General features: G+C 35.3%; 1 long non-coding RNA gene across 1 annotated transcript; it reads left to right on the forward strand.

Moving 5' to 3' along the window:
* Positions 1-4,855: 4,855 nt before the first annotated feature.
* Positions 4,856-7,625, forward strand: LOC116780705. Its single transcript, XR_004354583.1, has 3 exons — positions 4,856-4,911; positions 5,284-5,385; positions 7,327-7,625. It is a non-coding gene; the product is annotated as an uncharacterized LOC116780705 (long non-coding RNA).
* The last annotated feature ends 808 nt before the right edge of the window (positions 7,626-8,433 follow it).

Raw genomic sequence — 8,433 nt, forward strand, 5'->3', positions numbered from 1 at the left:
AGGCAGTTGGTCACATCAGCAACCTCTTCTGCTCAAATCCTGTGAAACAGCTCCCAGATGAAGTTTACTGGGAGGACTTATATAGAAGTGGCTTTTGCCAAAACTCCTCTGATATCAACACTAATCCAGCAACAAACAGTGAAATATTTCTTCTAAGACCCAATATTTGCTGACCAAAAACCATACAGGCCTAATACAGTGACAGTTTTCTTGAGAGAGATTATATTGAAGAAAGGGGATAAGAGTAATAACTCAGGTCATTAATTCCTGTAACTACTTCTTGAAATCTATTTTAAAGAAAAAACATAGTTGTTAAAAGTTAGACTACCACACTTTACAGATTCGTTTGACATAGTTCAACAATTAGAGTGCTTTCAATTCAAGAGCTTTTAAGATTTAATAGCAGTAGTAAATACAAGGTGCTAGTAATTATTAAAGGCAAGCAAAGCTCAGCAGAACTAGATATCAAAGACAAATATACAGTAATGGTTTGAAACACTAGGAAACAGCCTAGAAAGAGACAGGAGAGAACTTGAAGCATGAATGATGGTGCATAATTATGTAAATGAATTTGAAGGTAAGTTACATGTAAAACTAACAATGACTTATAATTGAAGAAATATCTGATTAAGAGTTAACATTTGCTCTGTGTTTTTTGGAATACTATAGAGAGCCCTGGGCATCTCCATGCCATTAAGATATTGGCAAATCAGAGGGCGTGCAGAAATTAGCAGCAAAAATAGTCAGGAAAGAAAAATTGACTTTGAGAAAAGATTGACTCATCAGGAAGCAAGAACTTAGATAGCATAATTAAGTGTGCAGCCAGTTCCTGCAGTGAAATCTGTTTTTTAACCTCTTAGAAATTTAGGTAGAAAAACTAGCTCTGTATGAAAATAAACACAACTCGTCTGAAGATCACTGAAGGTTTTCTTTTCTTTTTTTTCCAATCTTAGGAAATAATTTTTACACTCCAGGTCATTCACGTAGATGAACATGATATTACAGTTCTCAGCTACTGTCTTATGTGATCCTCTTGTTTTTAACAGTCACAATCAAGCAGTTTATTAAAGGCTTGGTAGGACTGCTGGTGACAACCTCTGTATTTGCTTTGCTAATGCTTCCGATTTTGAAGATTCACTGACAGTTTTTTTAGCAGCTTGAACACCTTCAAGTTTTATTATCAGACTTCAGTAAGAGAAAAAATAAGTCAGGGAAATGCCTCTTTCTTGTCTCAGGAAATCAGTTATCAATGACAAAGTCAGAAAACATTAAAAATTCAAGTTCTACAGTAAAATGATGACAGTGTATCCTAGTGGAAAAAGGATAATCAACAGAGTTTCTCCCATTCTGGTACTTGTGTTTGCCTGGAAAAAGGAACCTCTTCAAGTCGTCCTAGCTATGCAAAAATGAGAGAGATGTAGGAAAGAGGTCACAGAAACAGGGATCTGAAGCTGACATTTGAAAAATCTATCATGGGTCATATCCACCTAGTGTAGCATTGGGAACTTGCTACACTTAAGAGAATTTGCTTTCACCTTGTTCTTTAGTTCTTATCAAAACAAAAGCTACTCCCAAAAATCTAGAAAATTACAAGTTTTGGCTTTCTATTTTAAAAGGACTAGGTTTCAAAATGTCTGCTTCTAAAGGGATTTCTCCATTGACTTTGCACAGTCATGGGTATTTATATTCCTCCTAGGCATACCTATGTATTCCTTCTACACACCTACACTGTATATGGTAAATCAGAATTAAAAACAAAGCCTCTTACTTACGGGATTATTGCATTCTGTAGGTCCTGAGCAAGAGACTTTTATCAGCAATGCATGAGATACAGACATTGTACAGAGGATTGTACAGAGGATTTAACAAGTGGCCTAAGTAAGATGGGCTGAAGCACAAAGGTGAGAAAATTGAAGGTCTTCACTAACTTTCCGGGCAACATACCTTTCTGCTTTCAAATCCAGTGATAGTACTGACCATGAAGGTAGGGGAAAAAGATATGCTTGCCAGATGTTTACAAGAATGTGATGAGTTATAATTACTCTTGAGTCTTAGGATTTTGCTCTGTAGCTGTGTTGGCCAGAAGGCTCTGGTAAATACTCCTAAGGGAGTACAGTCATCAGAGGACTAGTATCCATATTACCAATATGCAAAGAGATTCACCCAGTCCACTCTGTTTTTTGTGATCTGTGTAAAGAATAAAGTCTGACCATACTGACCATTACTCCTTCAGGCATGAACCACCATGTTTATCAGGTCACTACATGCTGACTTAGTTAACTGGCAAAATTAAGGAATAAAACAATATTTTCCCTACTTAAAACCAACAACATCAAAAAAACCCAGAACCCCCCCGTTGAATAAATAGACAAATAAACAAACAAACAAACTAGATTATTCTAACTAGCAAGAACTTTCTTTGGTTTCTTCTAGCACAGTTAGTGCTTCTAACACTTCGCAAAGATTGTGACTCAGTGTTTCCCTTCTGTGAAGACATGCCCTTCGTGCCTGCAACATTTCTTGGAATTATTTGTTTGTAGCACATGTGTTTCCAAAGATGGATGTTCTTTCTCTCTGAGTAGGAAATGTACAATAAATGGACTTACTGTATAATAAATGGAGTTACTGTGTACATTTTTAAATTTCCAAGCTATGGTCTTCATTCATATTTATTTACTCCTTCATGATTGTTTGTTTACAGTTCCTGCTGATCAGGCACTTGGATGTCATTATTATGGAGTAATATAAAACTATATTCTTTTCTTCTCACTCTTCTTTCATGTCTCCTGCATTGCTTAATTTCCACATTTTATTAAAAAGGCAAGATCTATTCTCTAGTCTATAAATATCTACCATGATTATATATTGATAATATTGAAAATAGAGATACAAGGTTGCATTACAATGTTAATTTATTTTTTTTAAAAGACAGGAAACTCAAAGTCAGCTCTGAAACTCCACCCTCAATTTGCAAAATGAGTATAGGTATTCCTGCCTATGTCACGTATTAGACTACCCACTGGTATGGGATTGCACTACTTGAACGTAAAATAGCAACAGCCAAGTTTTGACTGCAAAAGACCCTTATTTATCCATGATGGCAGACTTAAAATGGCCAGTCAGACTTTTATGAAAAGACAATAAAATACAGCCAATTCTTGAGCCAAGGCTTCAAAAATAAGTTTAAGCTCCAGATAACTGAATGTTAGATTGAAAAGAATAATAGACTGTTAAACAAACCAGTGATTTAAATTTAAATGATATTCCTTTTTTAAAAAAACTCCACTCCCAAAAATATTTTTTCCTGTTTTTACCCATGCAATATTAGTGAGGATTTTTTTTTATCAGACACAAAAAATGTTTCAACATTTCTTGATGTTTTCCTTGCTTTGTTGTGGTTTTTTTTTTTTAAACTGAATCCATGTTCTAAGCATTGTCTGTTGCAATACAATATTTTCAGAAAAATGCCTGTTAGAAAGTTTAGACATGGTAGTTCAACTGTAAGCTTCTGGGGATATCCATGTTGTATTATGTTTGGCTTAGATTGAGCAACTCCTGCTAGATTCAGCAAAAATAAAGCACAATGACCTGTTCAGATGGACACTTTAGCAGCTGGTCTATAACTTAAGGAGAGTTTTCCTTTACGCTTTCTAAACTGTCCTGGGGATTGAATAGACAACATATAAAAATATGACAGGAAGATGATGGATTATGGGTCATAAGTCTCATTTCAGCCATACAAATAAAACATCGTGCTTGTGTGTTATGATAATACATTTAATGGACAGAAATTAGCAGATGTTTATTGCATTCTAGTGTGCACAGCATACCAAAAATCACAGAGGAATGTTTAAGAGATTGTAAAGAGACCGTACCATTGGATGCCTGTAAAGCAGAGCTAAAGTAGCAAAACCACAGGAAAGCCGGTTTGGTAGTTGTCTGGCTTTGGTTTAATCATTCCTCTCTGCCAAATGCAGTCATTAAAGTGTAACAACAATTATATGTTTTTTCTGCCCCTTCCTAAGCAATACTTTATAGCTGTCAAAACATAAGGTTGTGGCAGACTCTTCTTAAAATAAAATGTCAAGACAAACTTAGGAAAAAAAGTATGAATGAAACTTTGTAGTTCAGTGCCATTCAGAACTCTATAAATTATCCAATATAATATATAAAAGTACTAAGATTTGGCCTTGTTCAGTTACAGTCTGGAACAAGCTTTTATATACAATGTATATATCCACACAAAGAGAAATGCAGCTTCATAACAGAACTACTTTATTTATATATTTGGATGCAAAAGCTAGACTTCATTAAAAGAAAGATTTGTGTGTACAGAATGTGTTGAAAACCACCTTAACCCTTTTTCCAGGCAGGTAACATTCATTTTCAGGAACCTATGAATCTGTCAATTTTAGAACTCTACTAACATTCACTGAATTTTAAAACTCCCTGTTTCCATATGAAGCCATGTGGAGTAAATTTTGTCCTTGGCCAAACACAGACTTAGTGACAAAACTAATGGGTGTGTTCTCTGTTTTCATTAAAAAATTGACAATATTTGCATATTAGCTTTTTCTTTACTGTTTGGCCTCTTCTCAATCATATACAAGCACATCTCTATAAGCATTATCTGCCAGAGATTCCTTTAAAAGTGGATTTAGAAATGTAGTCCAATTAAATCAGATAGCCATGAGCTAATATATATAGCAAATATTGCTTTGTAGATGTACATATTATGTTGAATATGCATGTGTTTTAATAGAAATACAGGAACTCTAAGCAAAAATGTACAAATTATTGTAGTGTAGAATAAAGAATCTATGTGTCTGTGCTGTTAATTTCATCACAATGCCTTCCTCAAAGTGAATAGCAGTCCATACCAAGGTGTGTGCTCAGGTGTTGGCAGCCTAGGTTAGATTTGCTCTTGTTCCAATCTTTTTTTTTTCATGGCCGTGGCTACTGAAGGCTTGACTTATGGTGGAAGAAAGGCACTTAGCATTACAAAAGGCCTATTTGCTGGTTTTGCAACATGATTTAAAACAGAAACCATAGAAGCAAGATGGCAATTGTCCATTTCCATTAATTTTTATACCTTCTTTCAATGGTAGATCAGCATGAAGGGAATTTGTCAAAGTGTTAAGTATAACAAGGCCACTATGTAGTTACTAACAGTAGAGACTTACTGTAATTATAATTTTCACGGGGTTTTTTTAGGTTTTTTGCAAGAAATATCTGAATCACAGAAAAACTCAATCACTTTTGATGTATACATTTTATTTTCAGATGTCAATTTGAATCTTCTCCCAGTGTCCCCAGTGAAACAATTTTGTGGAAAGTATCAGGACATCATATTGCGGTATTTGAGATAGCAGTCAAAAGGAAGAGGTGAGCATATCAGGTCTCACTATATTCTTTCCATACTTTGGGATCACCAGAGATATTTTGTGATGCACTTTAGGTGTTTCAAGTATCTGCAAATTGTACCCATCTATTACAAAATGATCCAATAAAACTGGAAAGATCGCAGTTTTCTTAGGATCTGAATGGTGACTATGGGACTTTGTGCAATGTTTCTCCATTTGCAGTCTTAGCTTGTATTACAATCATCCTATTTTTCTATTATCTACAAAATTATTGGCACCATGGAGGGTCTGGATAGGAATTTGTTGTTCATTTCCTTTTTCAATACAAGTACAGAAACCTATCAAATGAAATTCAAAGGAGCCATGTTCAAAACACACAAAGGGATGTGCAATAACAGAGAGATCTGTGGAACATCTTGCCAAAGGAAATTGTGGGTACTGAAGGATTACAAATTCCAAGGACAGTAGATTAATCTCATGGAAGAAGTGTGTTGAGGATTACTAAAATAGAGAAATCATATTCAACTCAGCATGCCTCCTGAGCTGCAAGTAAACAGGGGCTTGAAGTCTATTCAGATGAAATAACTTTTTTTGTCTCTGTTCCTACTACGGTGAATAGTATTTGTTGAGAACACATATTTTTGGTCATTACTGGAGAAAAAACTCTGCTTCAGATGGACTTCTAGTCTGATTTTGTACAACCATTCTTTAAACAATTCTCTGTTTTCATTTTGACCTAGACTACTTCCTCAATGCGCTACTATTTTCTGCTATGGAATGATCAATTCATAGGAGAAGATTTTTTCAGTTCCCAGACTTTCCTGTTCATCATGTTAAGAAGTTAATGTGTATGGTTTGCTGTTCTTTAGAGAATTTCCAAACATTGTAAGATCTTATGAGAGGCGCTGAAATGAGGTATATTCAGATTGGCGCTTTATGTGTCTATCCATAATAACTTTTTCCTGATTTGTTGCTGATGCATCTGCTTTGAAGTAATTATTTCACAGAAGAAAAATGATATAAAATAAACAAACTTCGTACTATGTAAATAAAATCTGTCTGCAAATATAATTGTGAAATTTTAATTATCTATTAGTTTTAGGTATTTTGTACTATGCTATAAATGGTAATGTGAAATTTTTTAGTTTTGCATGCCTTTCTAAGATTAAAACTATTAGAGCTCTATTTAAACCCCATGAAATAAGAGCTAAAGAAGGAAAAATCTATTAAATGTCATAAGCATTCAAAGTCTTCCCTAGATTTTAATTCCTTATTTTGAGTAATTTCTACTATGGAAGTCAGACCCAATGACATGCACTATGCTCTATCTCACAGTTGACAATACAGTGCCATCAAAATCATAATTGTTAAAAAAAAGAAAGATTAAACATCTTACTCTACAAGTAATACGTAATGTCATATACCTATTACTGAGAAGGCCCATCTTCTGTGACCAAAGAGAATAACCTGATTTGAACTAGAAGAAGTGAACAGAATTGTTAAACAATCCTTTGCATTTTAAGCAACATTTAATTAGAAACACACTTTAACCACCAAAATGATAAAAATCCAAGAGATTAAAATTTGAGTGTCAATTATCATAAAATTCATCATTGTAATTCTTATTAAAACTCAGTGTTTAGATAGGTAATGATTTTATAATATGGCAATTTGCATAAGGAGCCCTGAGATGGCTTATTATTTCGATCCTACACAATTACAATTCTAGCTCCATACATCAGAGCTCTTAGCAATGTAAAATCACTGTGCTAATTAATAAGCCATTTACTGACTGCAGCTAGTTATGGTGGTCCTGCAGCTGACCTTACGGAAGATGAGCCATCTCTGAAGTGCCTGTGTGTAACTACAAACATAATGATGTGCCAGGAGGGAATCATTAAAAATAATTTACACAAGCCTTCATTTACAAGATCTTTTGATAGCATGCTTCCCCGGTGTTTAGATCCACAGTGCAACCCCTACCATTTGGAAAGTGCCAAGCAGGAGAGTGAACGAGGATACCTAAGTGGTTAATTAAGAGCCATTCGGACGCCACAAGAGCCTCCTGAAAAATCCCTCTGATGTCTGCTGTGTCAAATGTCTCTCACAGGCAAAACCACAAGAGGTAGCTGCCATAGCAGGCTAATTATTGGGGACCAGGAGCAGCTGAGAATGGCCTGTCACTGAGGCTTGCTGTGAGCACCCAAGCCCAGAACTGAGCAGAGCAGCTTTTGTGTCATTGGGCTTGAGAGAAACAGTGGAAATGAGGCACTGTGATTATCAGAGGTGATTGCATAAGCCATAAAACTGTGCAGTTGTAGATGAAATTATTCACTTGTGCTGTTTGATGCATTTTGTAACTTTTTACACTTTAACATAATTCCACCTCCAACACGTGTTTTTTTAAGACTTGCATTTTGAATGCCTTTAAGAAAACAATAACTTATAAAGGCCTTATAAGGATGAACAAAGATTTCAAAAACATCAAAGATAATTTTTATGACATAAAAATAATTTCAAACTACATAAAGAGAACCAAAAAAACTCATTCAATCACACTACAGCATAAGACTACAGGAGAAAATATGCACATACACACAAAACAGTCTTCTAATTTCAGTACAGTCAGAACAACTAACAAGACTAAAAGAATATGTCACTGCCTTCCTCACAGCAGCTAGATATGAACATCATAAAAACATGCAGCTCATGATTTATTTCTCCTTCAGCCAAATTCCTGCAAGGCGGAGGAAGAGAGCTGTTACCTTGTGTGGCATTTTATTAGTTTAGTGGTATTCAATTGGTTTATTGACCTACAAGGGATTTTCCAAATCTGCATGGGGGACGTGTCTTCTTTTTGCCAGCTTGTCAGTTATGTGGTTAAGAGCAAGTGGTTCATACTCTGAGTGTGCAGACGCTTCCCAAGTCTGTCTGATACCTTTTAAGTTCATTTTCTGAGCTACCTTGCACAAGTATTGTGTGAGAAAACAGCATGAGCACATTTCTTGTGTGATCCTTGTTAGATTAGTAGATTAGTGTCTTGTGGCTGAGCGCCAAGACTGGGCCTGGG

This window comes from Chiroxiphia lanceolata, chromosome 1, assembly GCF_009829145.1.
Source record: "Chiroxiphia lanceolata isolate bChiLan1 chromosome 1, bChiLan1.pri, whole genome shotgun sequence".
In the NCBI taxonomy this organism is placed as follows: Eukaryota; Metazoa; Chordata; class Aves; order Passeriformes; family Pipridae; genus Chiroxiphia; species Chiroxiphia lanceolata.